This window comes from Sinohyriopsis cumingii, chromosome 3 (assembly GCF_028554795.1).
Source record: "Sinohyriopsis cumingii isolate HCF-2022 chromosome 3, ASM2855479v2, whole genome shotgun sequence".
Taxonomy (NCBI): domain Eukaryota; kingdom Metazoa; phylum Mollusca; class Bivalvia; order Unionida; family Unionidae; genus Sinohyriopsis; species Sinohyriopsis cumingii.
In genome coordinates this window covers 3785060-3799187 of record NC_142963.1, presented here as the reverse complement: position 1 = coordinate 3799187, position 14128 = coordinate 3785060, and the positions used below count along the sequence as shown (strand labels likewise).

The window sequence follows — 14128 nt, the reverse complement described above, 5'->3', positions numbered from 1 at the left end:
AGATGATATCTTAATGTCTTGTAACCTAAACTCGTATGTGGAGGCCAATTTCTCATGGTCTGATCTTTCTCCATTTCAGATGCCACTAATTTAGAACGGAGGACTGACAATTCACTTGTGACTATGCTACACTCGACGATTTCTAGTTCAACAAATGAACACCGTAAGTACACGGACGACACTGTCCCTTCCTAACTCCGGCAATTTCTTCCAATGCATCGCTAGCTAGCTCATTCAGCTGTGTTCCTTGCAATATTCACTTAAAAGGGGCGATGTTTTCATGTCATTTCCAATGGAATACAAGCGCTTTGATTCAGGTGGATTTTTCATCGACAGTGGCCTTGATAGGAGTCAGAGAGGATGCTTACGACTGGCTACCATGGCCCGCGCATGAGCAGAGGGGTGAAAATTGGACTTGTTTTTTTGTTTTTTTTTTTTTTTTTTTTTTTTGGCCATTGGATTTAAATGTTTGAGGGCATTAGTTAATCAGTCGTTGGTCAAGTTAGGTGAGGTCTGCTATACAACAACAATCAGGTCGTGTTTAATCCGGACAAAATGTGCGAACCTGCAAACGCCGATTTGTTGAGTAAGGAAAATCGGGACTCCCAATTGCCTTGTATTGCGGCCTTTCTCTGATGTATTTTCTAATGTGCGTAGAAGGTCTACCTTACTTGATAGCACTGTCAAGTTACGTCTTTCTTCTTCTCTCTAACAACACCCGCTTGGGTCCATCGATCGTGAACTGTGATGACGTCATGACGCTAAACTACGTCTCAATGATTAAGCTGAACAGTTGGAAGAGGGCCAATTTCCGAAGCCGACGTTGCACTACAGTACTCACGTTTTACGTTAGAGTAACATCAAAATGTCCTAGAAATGACATCCTCCGTAGGAGTACCATACCATGATGAGGGGAGCACTATTGGAACGATGATAGCAGTGTCATTGTTGAGAATATGGCCAGGACGATAGGAACTGGTGGGCCTAAATAATTATATCGGTTGGATGATCAGAAGATAATTTAGGACTTGTTCAAAAAATGTTATATATAAAACTTTGAAAATGATCGATACTTTATCGCTTCTCGGCCTTTTGGCTAAGATCAAAGTGTAGTATCTGTTCTTATCAGCTTAATATCTGATACGTCCCCCATTGGGGGACTTCGATATTAAACTGATTTTTGGAACTGGGTGAGATGTCAGGGGCTTGCTCCGCTCTCGCCACGGGTTGGCCCGGTATTGCAGTACCTCCGGGATTGGCCCACTCCCCATGGGGAGTAATGAAAACAACTAACAATAATAAATCCATCTACACCTAAGTTGCTATTTAAGATTCCAAACTTTCAGGCATTTACTTTTTGTAATTTGTAGGGGTTTATTATTATCATTATTAATCGTAATTTTAATAATAACAATAACAATAATAATATTATTATTATTATTATTATTATTATCATTATTATTATTATTATTGTGAAGGGACTCAGGACCAATTGACACCAGCTGAAGGCTAGATGATATCTTAATGTCTTGTAACCTAAACTCGTATGTGGAGGCCAATTTCTCATGGTCTGATCTTTCTCCATTTCAGATGCCACTAATTTAGAACGGAGGACTGACAATTCACTTGTGACTATGCTACACTCGACGATTTCTAGTTCAACAAATGAACACCGTAAGTACACGGACGACACTGTCCCTTCCTAACTCCGGCAATTTCTTCCAATGCATCGCTAGCTAGCTCATTCAGCTGTGTTCCTTGCAATATTCACTTAAAAGGGGCGATGTTTTCATGTCATTTCCAATGGAATACAAGCGCTTTGATTCAGGTGGATTTTTCATCGACAGTGGCCTTGATAGGAGTCAGAGAGGATGCTTACGACTGGCTACCATGGCCCGCGCATGAGCAGAGGGGTGAAAATTGGACTTGTTTTTTTTTTTTTTTTTTTTTTTTTTTTTTTTGGCCATTGGATTTAAATGTTTGAGGGCATTAGTTAATCAGTCGTTGGTCAAGTTAGGTGAGGTCTGCTATACAACAACAATCAGGTCGTGTTTAATCCGGACAAAATGTGCGAACCTGCAAACGCCGATTTGTTGAGTAAGGAAAATCGGGACTCCCAATTGCCTTGTATTGCGGCCTTTCTCTGATGTATTTTCTAATGTGCGTAGAAGGTCTACCTTACTTGATAGCACTGTCAAGTTACGTCTTTCTTCTTCTCTCTAACAACACCCGCTTGGGTCCATCGATCGTGAACTGTGATGACGTCATGACGCTAAACTACGTCTCAATGATTAAGCTGAACAGTTGGAAGAGGGCCAATTTCCGAAGCCGACGTTGCACTACAGTACTCACGTTTTACGTTAGAGTAACATCAAAATGTCCTAGAAATGACATCCTCCGTAGGAGTACCATACCATGATGAGGGGAGCACTATTGGAACGATGATAGCAGTGTCATTGTTGAGAATATGGCCAGGACGATAGGAACTGGTGGGCCTAAATAATTATATCGGTTGGATGATCAGAAGATAATTTAGGACTTGTTCAAAAAATGTTATATATAAAACTTTGAAAATGATCGATACTTTATCGCTTCTCGGCCTTTTGGCTAAGATCAAAGTGTAGTATCTGTTCTTATCAGCTTAATATCTGATACGTCCCCCATTGGGGGACTTCGATATTAAACTGATTTTTGGAACTGGGTGAGATGTCAGGGGCTTGCTCCGCTCTCGCCACGGGTTGGCCCGGTATTGCAGTACCTCCGGGATTGGCCCACTCCCCATGGGGAGTAATGAAAACAACTAACAATAATAAATCCATCTACACCTAAGTTGCTATTTAAGATTCCAAACTTTCAGGCATTTACTTTTTGTAATTTGTAGGGGTTTATTATTATCATTATTAATCGTAATTTTAATAATAACAATAATAATAATAATATTATTATTATTATTATTATTATTATCATTATTATTATTATTATTGTGAAGGGACTCAGGACCAATTGACACCAGCTGAAGGCTAGATGATATCTTAATGTCTTGTAACCTAAACTCGTATGTGGAGGCCAATTTCTCATGGTCTGATCTTTCTCCATTTCAGATGCCACTAATTTAGAACGGAGGACTGACAATTCACTTGTGACTATGCTACACTCGACGATTTCTAGTTCAACAAATGAACACCGTAAGTACACGGACGACACTGTCCCTTCCTAACTCCGGCAATTTCTTCCAATGCATCGCTAGCTAGCTCATTCAGCTGTGTTCCTTGCAATATTCACTTAAAAGGGGCGATGTTTTCATGTCATTTCCAATGGAATACAAGCGCTTTGATTCAGGTGGATTTTTCATCGACAGTGGCCTTGATAGGAGTCAGAGAGGATGCTTACGACTGGCTACCATGGCCCGCGCATGAGCAGAGGGGTGAAAATTGGACTTGTTTTTTTTTTTTTTTTTTTTTTTTTTTTTTTTGGCCATTGGATTTAAATGTTTGAGGGCATTAGTTAATCAGTCGTTGGTCAAGTTAGGTGAGGTCTGCTATACAACAACAATCAGGTCGTGTTTAATCCGGACAAAATGTGCGAACCTGCAAACGCCGATTTGTTGAGTAAGGAAAATCGGGACTCCCAATTGCCTTGTATTGCGGCCTTTCTCTGATGTATTTTCTAATGTGCGTAGAAGGTCTACCTTACTTGATAGCACTGTCAAGTTACGTCTTTCTTCTTCTCTCTAACAACACCCGCTTGGGTCCATCGATCGTGAACTGTGATGACGTCATGACGCTAAACTACGTCTCAATGATTAAGCTGAACAGTTGGAAGAGGGCCAATTTCCGAAGCCGACGTTGCACTACAGTACTCACGTTTTACATTAGAGTAACATCAAAATGTCCTAGAAATGACATCCTCCGTAGGAGTACCATACCATGATGAGGGGAGCACTATTGGAACGATGATAGCAGTGTCATTGTTGAGAATATGGCCAGGACGATAGGAACTGGTGGGCCTAAATAATTATATCGGTTGGATGATCAGAAGATAATTTAGGACTTGTTCAAAAAATGTTATATATAAAACTTTGAAAATGATCGATACTTTATCGCTTCTCGGCCTTTTGGCTAAGATCAAAGTGTAGTATCTGTTCTTATCAGCTTAATATCTGATACGTCCCCCATTGGGGGACTTCGATATTAAACTGATTTTTGGAACTGGGTGAGATGTCAGGGGCTTGCTCCGCTCTCGCCACGGGTTGGCCCGGTATTGCAGTACCTCCGGGATTGGCCCACTCCCCATGGGGAGTAATGAAAACAACTAACAATAATAAATCCATCTACACCTAAGTTGCTATTTAAGATTCCAAACTTTCAGGCATTTACTTTTTGTAATTTGTAGGGGTTTATTATTATCATTATTAATCGTAATTTTAATAATAACAATAACAATAATAATATTATTATTATTATTATTATTATTATCATTATTATTATTATTATTGTGAAGGGACTCAGGACCAATTGACACCAGCTGAAGGCTAGATGATATCTTAATGTCTTGTAACCTAAACTCGTATGTGGAGGCCAATTTCTCATGGTCTGATCTTTCTCCATTTCAGATGCCACTAATTTAGAACGGAGGACTGACAATTCACTTGTGACTATGCTACACTCGACGATTTCTAGTTCAACAAATGAACACCGTAAGTACACGGACGACACTGTCCCTTCCTAACTCCGGCAATTTCTTCCAATGCATCGCTAGCTAGCTCATTCAGCTGTGTTCCTTGCAATATTCACTTAAAAGGGGCGATGTTTTCATGTCATTTCCAATGGAATACAAGCGCTTTGATTCAGGTGGATTTTTCATCGACAGTGGCCTTGATAGGAGTCAGAGAGGATGCTTACGACTGGCTACCATGGCCCGCGCATGAGCAGAGGGGTGAAAATTGGACTTGTTTTTTTTTTTTTTTTTTTTTTTTTTTTTTTTTGGCCATTGGATTTAAATGTTTGAGGGCATTAGTTAATCAGTCGTTGGTCAAGTTAGGTGAGGTCTGCTATACAACAACAATCAGGTCGTGTTTAATCCGGACAAAATGTGCGAACCTGCAAACGCCGATTTGTTGAGTAAGGAAAATCGGGACTCCCAATTGCCTTGTATTGCGGCCTTTCTCTGATGTATTTTCTAATGTGCGTAGAAGGTCTACCTTACTTGATAGCACTGTCAAGTTACGTCTTTCTTCTTCTCTCTAACAACACCCGCTTGGGTCCATCGATCGTGAACTGTGATGACGTCATGACGCTAAACTACGTCTCAATGATTAAGCTGAACAGTTGGAAGAGGGCCAATTTCCGAAGCCGACGTTGCACTACAGTACTCACGTTTTACGTTAGAGTAACATCAAAATGTCCTAGAAATGACATCCTCCGTAGGAGTACCATACCATGATGAGGGGAGCACTATTGGAACGATGATAGCAGTGTCATTGTTGAGAATATGGCCAGGACGATAGGAACTGGTGGGCCTAAATAATTATATCGGTTGGATGATCAGAAGATAATTTAGGACTTGTTCAAAAAATGTTATATATAAAACTTTGAAAATGATCGATACTTTATCGCTTCTCGGCCTTTTGGCTAAGATCAAAGTGTAGTATCTGTTCTTATCAGCTTAATATCTGATACGTCCCCCATTGGGGGACTTCGATATTAAACTGATTTTTGGAACTGGGTGAGATGTCAGGGGCTTGCTCCGCTCTCGCCACGGGTTGGCCCGGTATTGCAGTACCTCCGGGATTGGCCCACTCCCCATGGGGAGTAATGAAAACAACTAACAATAATAAATCCATCTACACCTAAGTTGCTATTTAAGATTCCAAACTTTCAGGCATTTACTTTTTGTAATTTGTAGGGGTTTATTATTATCATTATTAATCGTAATTTTAATAATAACAATAATAATAATAATATTATTATTATTATTATTATTATTATCATTATTATTATTATTATTGTGAAGGGACTCAGGACCAATTGACACCAGCTGAAGGCTAGATGATATCTTAATGTCTTGTAACCTAAACTCGTATGTGGAGGCCAATTTCTCATGGTCTGATCTTTCTCCATTTCAGATGCCACTAATTTAGAACGGAGGACTGACAATTCACTTGTGACTATGCTACACTCGACGATTTCTAGTTCAACAAATGAACACCGTAAGTACACGGACGACACTGTCCCTTCCTAACTCCGGCAATTTCTTCCAATGCATCGCTAGCTAGCTCATTCAGCTGTGTTCCTTGCAATATTCACTTAAAAGGGGCGATGTTTTCATGTCATTTCCAATGGAATACAAGCGCTTTGATTCAGGTGGATTTTTCATCGACAGTGGCCTTGATAGGAGTCAGAGAGGATGCTTACGACTGGCTACCATGGCCCGCGCATGAGCAGAGGGGTGAAAATTGGACTTGTTTTTTTTTTTTTTTTTTTTTTTTTTTTTTTTGGCCATTGGATTTAAATGTTTGAGGGCATTAGTTAATCAGTCGTTGGTCAAGTTAGGTGAGGTCTGCTATACAACAACAATCAGGTCGTGTTTAATCCGGACAAAATGTGCGAACCTGCAAACGCCGATTTGTTGAGTAAGGAAAATCGGGACTCCCAATTGCCTTGTATTGCGGCCTTTCTCTGATGTATTTTCTAATGTGCGTAGAAGGTCTACCTTACTTGATAGCACTGTCAAGTTACGTCTTTCTTCTTCTCTCTAACAACACCCGCTTGGGTCCATCGATCGTGAACTGTGATGACGTCATGACGCTAAACTACGTCTCAATGATTAAGCTGAACAGTTGGAAGAGGGCCAATTTCCGAAGCCGACGTTGCACTACAGTACTCACGTTTTACATTAGAGTAACATCAAAATGTCCTAGAAATGACATCCTCCGTAGGAGTACCATACCATGATGAGGGGAGCACTATTGGAACGATGATAGCAGTGTCATTGTTGAGAATATGGCCAGGACGATAGGAACTGGTGGGCCTAAATAATTATATCGGTTGGATGATCAGAAGATAATTTAGGACTTGTTCAAAAAATGTTATATATAAAACTTTGAAAATGATCGATACTTTATCGCTTCTCGGCCTTTTGGCTAAGATCAAAGTGTAGTATCTGTTCTTATCAGCTTAATATCTGATACGTCCCCCATTGGGGGACTTCGATATTAAACTGATTTTTGGAACTGGGTGAGATGTCAGGGGCTTGCTCCGCTCTCGCCACGGGTTGGCCCGGTATTGCAGTACCTCCGGGATTGGCCCACTCCCCATGGGGAGTAATGAAAACAACTAACAATAATAAATCCATCTACACCTAAGTTGCTATTTAAGATTCCAAACTTTCAGGCATTTACTTTTTGTAATTTGTAGGGGTTTATTATTATCATTATTAATCGTAATTTTAATAATAACAATAACAATAATAATATTATTATTATTATTATTATTATTATCATTATTATTATTATTATTGTGAAGGGACTCAGGACCAATTGACACCAGCTGAAGGCTAGATGATATCTTAATGTCTTGTAACCTAAACTCGTATGTGGAGGCCAATTTCTCATGGTCTGATCTTTCTCCATTTCAGATGCCACTAATTTAGAACGGAGGACTGACAATTCACTTGTGACTATGCTACACTCGACGATTTCTAGTTCAACAAATGAACACCGTAAGTACACGGACGACACTGTCCCTTCCTAACTCCGGCAATTTCTTCCAATGCATCGCTAGCTAGCTCATTCAGCTGTGTTCCTTGCAATATTCACTTAAAAGGGGCGATGTTTTCATGTCATTTCCAATGGAATACAAGCGCTTTGATTCAGGTGGATTTTTCATCGACAGTGGCCTTGATAGGAGTCAGAGAGGATGCTTACGACTGGCTACCATGGCCCGCGCATGAGCAGAGGGGTGAAAATTGGACTTGTTTTTTTGTTTTTTTTTTTTTTTTTTTTTTTTGGCCATTGGATTTAAATGTTTGAGGGCATTAGTTAATCAGTCGTTGGTCAAGTTAGGTGAGGTCTGCTATACAACAACAATCAGGTCGTGTTTAATCCGGACAAAATGTGCGAACCTGCAAACGCCGATTTGTTGAGTAAGGAAAATCGGGACTCCCAATTGCCTTGTATTGCGGCCTTTCTCTGATGTATTTTCTAATGTGCGTAGAAGGTCTACCTTACTTGATAGCACTGTCAAGTTACGTCTTTCTTCTTCTCTCTAACAACACCCGCTTGGGTCCATCGATCGTGAACTGTGATGACGTCATGACGCTAAACTACGTCTCAATGATTAAGCTGAACAGTTGGAAGAGGGCCAATTTCCGAAGCCGACGTTGCACTACAGTACTCACGTTTTACGTTAGAGTAACATCAAAATGTCCTAGAAATGACATCCTCCGTAGGAGTACCATACCATGATGAGGGGAGCACTATTGGAACGATGATAGCAGTGTCATTGTTGAGAATATGGCCAGGACGATAGGAACTGGTGGGCCTAAATAATTATATCGGTTGGATGATCAGAAGATAATTTAGGACTTGTTCAAAAAATGTTATATATAAAACTTTGAAAATGATCGATACTTTATCGCTTCTCGGCCTTTTGGCTAAGATCAAAGTGTAGTATCTGTTCTTATCAGCTTAATATCTGATACGTCCCCCATTGGGGGACTTCGATATTAAACTGATTTTTGGAACTGGGTGAGATGTCAGGGGCTTGCTCCGCTCTCGCCACGGGTTGGCCCGGTATTGCAGTACCTCCGGGATTGGCCCACTCCCCATGGGGAGTAATGAAAACAACTAACAATAATAAATCCATCTACACCTAAGTTGCTATTTAAGATTCCAAACTTTCAGGCATTTACTTTTTGTAATTTTGTAGGGGTTTATTATTATCATTATTAATCGTAATTTTAATAATAACAATAATAATAATAATATTATTATTATTATTATTATTATTATCATTATTATTATTATTATTGTGAAGGGACTCAGGACCAATTGACACCAGCTGAAGGCTAGATGATATCTTAATGTCTTGTAACCTAAACTCGTATGTGGAGGCCAATTTCTCATGGTCTGATCTTTCTCCATTTCAGATGCCACTAATTTAGAACGGAGGACTGACAATTCACTTGTGACTATGCTACACTCGACGATTTCTAGTTCAACAAATGAACACCGTAAGTACACGGACGACACTGTCCCTTCCTAACTCCGGCAATTTCTTCCAATGCATCGCTAGCTAGCTCATTCAGCTGTGTTCCTTGCAATATTCACTTAAAAGGGGCGATGTTTTCATGTCATTTCCAATGGAATACAAGCGCTTTGATTCAGGTGGATTTTTCATCGACAGTGGCCTTGATAGGAGTCAGAGAGGATGCTTACGACTGGCTACCATGGCCCGCGCATGAGCAGAGGGGTGAAAATTGGACTTGTTTTTTTTTTTTTTTTTTTTTTTTTTTTTTTTTGGCCATTGGATTTAAATGTTTGAGGGCATTAGTTAATCAGTCGTTGGTCAAGTTAGGTGAGGTCTGCTATACAACAACAATCAGGTCGTGTTTAATCCGGACAAAATGTGCGAACCTGCAAACGCCGATTTGTTGAGTAAGGAAAATCGGGACTCCCAATTGCCTTGTATTGCGGCCTTTCTCTGATGTATTTTCTAATGTGCGTAGAAGGTCTACCTTACTTGATAGCACTGTCAAGTTACGTCTTTCTTCTTCTCTCTAACAACACCCGCTTGGGTCCATCGATCGTGAACTGTGATGACGTCATGACGCTAAACTACGTCTCAATGATTAAGCTGAACAGTTGGAAGAGGGCCAATTTCCGAAGCCGACGTTGCACTACAGTACTCACGTTTTACATTAGAGTAACATCAAAATGTCCTAGAAATGACATCCTCCGTAGGAGTACCATACCATGATGAGGGGAGCACTATTGGAACGATGATAGCAGTGTCATTGTTGAGAATATGGCCAGGACGATAGGAACTGGTGGGCCTAAATAATTATATCGGTTGGATGATCAGAAGATAATTTAGGACTTGTTCAAAAAATGTTATATATAAAACTTTGAAAATGATCGATACTTTATCGCTTCTCGGCCTTTTGGCTAAGATCAAAGTGTAGTATCTGTTCTTATCAGCTTAATATCTGATACGTCCCCCATTGGGGGACTTCGATATTAAACTGATTTTTGGAACTGGGTGAGATGTCAGGGGCTTGCTCCGCTCTCGCCACGGGTTGGCCCGGTATTGCAGTACCTCCGGGATTGGCCCACTCCCCATGGGGAGTAATGAAAACAACTAACAATAATAAATCCATCTACACCTAAGTTGCTATTTAAGATTCCAAACTTTCAGGCATTTACTTTTTGTAATTTGTAGGGGTTTATTATTATCATTATTAATCGTAATTTTAATAATAACAATAACAATAATAATATTATTATTATTATTATTATTATTATCATTATTATTATTATTATTGTGAAGGGACTCAGGACCAATTGACACCAGCTGAAGGCTAGATGATATCTTAATGTCTTGTAACCTAAACTCGTATGTGGAGGCCAATTTCTCATGGTCTGATCTTTCTCCATTTCAGATGCCACTAATTTAGAACGGAGGACTGACAATTCACTTGTGACTATGCTACACTCGACGATTTCTAGTTCAACAAATGAACACCGTAAGTACACGGACGACACTGTCCCTTCCTAACTCCGGCAATTTCTTCCAATGCATCGCTAGCTAGCTCATTCAGCTGTGTTCCTTGCAATATTCACTTAAAAGGGGCGATGTTTTCATGTCATTTCCAATGGAATACAAGCGCTTTGATTCAGGTGGATTTTTCATCGACAGTGGCCTTGATAGGAGTCAGAGAGGATGCTTACGACTGGCTACCATGGCCCGCGCATGAGCAGAGGGGTGAAAATTGGACTTGTTTTTTTGTTTTTTTTTTTTTTTTTTTTTTTGGCCATTGGATTTAAATGTTTGAGGGCATTAGTTAATCAGTCGTTGGTCAAGTTAGGTGAGGTCTGCTATACAACAACAATCAGGTCGTGTTTAATCCGACAAAATGTGCGAACCTGCAAACGCCGATTTGTTGAGTAAGGAAAATCGGGACTCCCAATTGCCTTGTATTGCGGCCTTTCTCTGATGTATTTTCTAATGTGCGTAGAAGGTCTACCTTACTTGATAGCACTGTCAAGTTACGTCTTTCTTCTTCTCTCTAACAACACCCGCTTGGGTCCATCGATCGTGAACTGTGATGACGTCATGACGCTAAACTACGTCTCAATGATTAAGCTGAACAGTTGGAAGAGGGCCAATTTCCGAAGCCGACGTTGCACTACAGTACTCACGTTTTACGTTAGAGTAACATCAAAATGTCCTAGAAATGACATCCTCCGTAGGAGTACCATACCATGATGAGGGAGCACTATTGGAACGATGATAGCAGTGTCATTGTTGAGAATATGGCCAGGACGATAGGAACTGGTGGGCCTAAATAATTATATCGGTTGGATGATCAGAAGATAATTTAGGACTTGTTCAAAAAATGTTATATATAAAACTTTGAAAATGATCGATACTTTATCGCTTCTCGGCCTTTTGGCTAAGATCAAAGTGTAGTATCTGTTCTTATCAGCTTAATATCTGATACGTCCCCCATTGGGGGACTTCGATATTAAACTGATTTTTGGAACTGGGTGAGATGTCAGGGGCTTGCTCCGCTCTCGCCACGGGTTGGCCCGGTATTGCAGTACCTCCGGGATTGGCCCACTCCCCATGGGGAGTAATGAAAACAACTAACAATAATAAATCCATCTACACCTAAGTTGCTATTTAAGATTCCAAACTTTCAGGCATTTACTTTTTGTAATTTGTAGGGGTTTATTATTATCATTATTAATCGTAATTTTAATAATAACAATAACAATAATAATATTATTATTATTATTATTATTATTATCATTATTATTATTATTATTGTGAAGGGACTCAGGACCAATTGACACCAGCTGAAGGCTAGATGATATCTTAATGTCTTGTAACCTAAACTCGTATGTGGAGGCCAATTTCTCATGGTCTGATCTTTCTCCATTTCAGATGCCACTAATTTAGAACGGAGGACTGACAATTCACTTGTGACTATGCTACACTCGACGATTTCTAGTTCAACAAATGAACACCGTAAGTACACGGACGACACTGTCCCTTCCTAACTCCGGCAATTTCTTCCAATGCATCGCTAGCTAGCTCATTCAGCTGTGTTCCTTGCAATATTCACTTAAAAGGGGCGATGTTTTCATGTCATTTCCAATGGAATACAAGCGCTTTGATTCAGGTGGATTTTTCATCGACAGTGGCCTTGATAGGAGTCAGAGAGGATGCTTACGACTGGCTACCATGGCCCGCGCATGAGCAGAGGGGTGAAAATTGGACTTGTTTTTTTGTTTTTTTTTTTTTTTTTTTTTTTTTGGCCATTGGATTTAAATGTTTGAGGGCATTAGTTAATCAGTCGTTGGTCAAGTTAGGTGAGGTCTGCTATACAACAACAATCAGGTCGTGTTTAATCCGGACAAAATGTGCGAACCTGCAAACGCCGATTTGTTGAGTAAGGAAAATCGGGACTCCCAATTGCCTTGTATTGCGGCCTTTCTCTGATGTATTTTCTAATGTGCGTAGAAGGTCTACCTTACTTGATAGCACTGTCAAGTTACGTCTTTCTTCTTCTCTCTAACAACACCCGCTTGGGTCCATCGATCGTGAACTGTGATGACGTCATGACGCTAAACTACGTCTCAATGATTAAGCTGAACAGTTGGAAGAGGGCCAATTTCCGAAGCCGACGTTGCACTACAGTACTCACGTTTTACGTTAGAGTAACATCAAAATGTCCTAGAAATGACATCCTCCGTAGGAGTACCATACCATGATGAGGGGAGCACTATTGGAACGATGATAGCAGTGTCATTGTTGAGAATATGGCCAGGACGATAGGAACTGGTGGGCCTAAATAATTATATCGGTTGGATGATCAGAAGATAATTTAGGACTTGTTCAAAAAATGTTATATATAAAACTTTGAAAATGATCGATACTTTATCGCTTCTCGGCCTTTTGGCTAAGATCAAAGTGTAGTATCTGTTCTTATCAGCTTAATATCTGATACGTCCCCCATTGGGGGACTTCGATATTAAACTGATTTTTGGAACTGGGTGAGATGTCAGGGGCTTGCTCCGCTCTCGCCACGGGTTGGCCCGGTATTGCAGTACCTCCGGATTGGCCCACTCCCCATGGGGAGTAATGAAAACAACTAACAATAATAAATCCATCTACACCTAAGTTGCTATTTAAGATTCCAAACTTTCAGGCATTTACTTTTTGTAATTTGTAGGGGTTTATTATTATCATTATTAATCGTAATTTTAATAATAACAATAATAATAATAATATTATTATTATTATTATTATTATTATCATTATTATTATTATTATTGTGAAGGGACTCAGGACCAATTGACACCAGCTGAAGGCTAGATGATATCTTAATGTCTTGTAACCTAAACTCGTATGTGGAGGCCAATTTCTCATGGTCTGATCTTTCTCCATTTCAGATGCCACTAATTTAGAACGGAGGACTGACAATTCACTTGTGACTATGCTACACTCGACGATTTCTAGTTCAACAAATGAACACCGTAAGTACACGGACGACACTGTCCCTTCCTAACTCCGGCAATTTCTTCCAATGCATCGCTAGCTAGCTCATTCAGCTGTGTTCCTTGCAATATTCACTTAAAAGGGGCGATGTTTTCATGTCATTTCCAATGGAATACAAGCGCTTTGATTCAGGTGGATTTTTCATCGACAGTGGCCTTGATAGGAGTCAGAGAGGATGCTTACGACTGGCTACCATGGCCCGCGCATGAGCAGATGGGTGAAAATTGGACTTGTTTTTTTTTTTTTTTTTTTTTTTTTTTTTTTGGCCATTGGATTTAAATGTTTGAGGGCATTAGTTAATCAGTCGTTGGTCAAGTTAGGTGAGGTCTGCTATACAACAACAA

General features: G+C 40.0%; 9 non-coding genes across 9 annotated transcripts; all 9 read left to right on the top strand.

Annotated features, from left to right (window-relative positions):
- The first annotated feature begins 1076 nt into the window (after nt 1-1076).
- LOC149802385 (U2 spliceosomal RNA) lies at nt 1077-1269 on the top strand. Its single transcript, XR_016420371.1, has one exon. It is a non-coding gene; the product is annotated as a U2 spliceosomal RNA (small nuclear RNA).
- A 1318-nt stretch (nt 1270-2587) lies between these two features.
- LOC149802384 (U2 spliceosomal RNA) lies at nt 2588-2780 on the top strand. The gene has a single exon (XR_016420370.1). It is a non-coding gene; the product is annotated as a U2 spliceosomal RNA (small nuclear RNA).
- A 1318-nt stretch (nt 2781-4098) lies between these two features.
- On the top strand, nt 4099-4291 carry LOC149802383 (U2 spliceosomal RNA). The gene has a single exon (XR_016420369.1). It is a non-coding gene; the product is annotated as a U2 spliceosomal RNA (small nuclear RNA).
- Nucleotides 4292-5610: 1319 nt separating this feature from the next.
- On the top strand, nt 5611-5803 carry LOC149802382 (U2 spliceosomal RNA). The gene has a single exon (XR_016420368.1). It is a non-coding gene; the product is annotated as a U2 spliceosomal RNA (small nuclear RNA).
- Nucleotides 5804-7121: 1318 nt separating this feature from the next.
- LOC149802381 (U2 spliceosomal RNA) lies at nt 7122-7314 on the top strand. The gene has a single exon (XR_016420367.1). It is a non-coding gene; the product is annotated as a U2 spliceosomal RNA (small nuclear RNA).
- Nucleotides 7315-8632: 1318 nt separating this feature from the next.
- LOC149802380 (U2 spliceosomal RNA) lies at nt 8633-8825 on the top strand. The gene has a single exon (XR_016420366.1). It is a non-coding gene; the product is annotated as a U2 spliceosomal RNA (small nuclear RNA).
- A 1320-nt stretch (nt 8826-10145) lies between these two features.
- On the top strand, nt 10146-10338 carry LOC149802379 (U2 spliceosomal RNA). Its single transcript, XR_016420365.1, has one exon. It is a non-coding gene; the product is annotated as a U2 spliceosomal RNA (small nuclear RNA).
- A 1315-nt stretch (nt 10339-11653) lies between these two features.
- Nucleotides 11654-11846, top strand: LOC149802378 (U2 spliceosomal RNA). Its single transcript, XR_016420355.1, has one exon. It is a non-coding gene; the product is annotated as a U2 spliceosomal RNA (small nuclear RNA).
- A 1319-nt stretch (nt 11847-13165) lies between these two features.
- LOC149802377 (U2 spliceosomal RNA) lies at nt 13166-13357 on the top strand. The gene has a single exon (XR_016420377.1). It is a non-coding gene; the product is annotated as a U2 spliceosomal RNA (small nuclear RNA).
- The last annotated feature ends 771 nt before the right edge of the window (nt 13358-14128 follow it).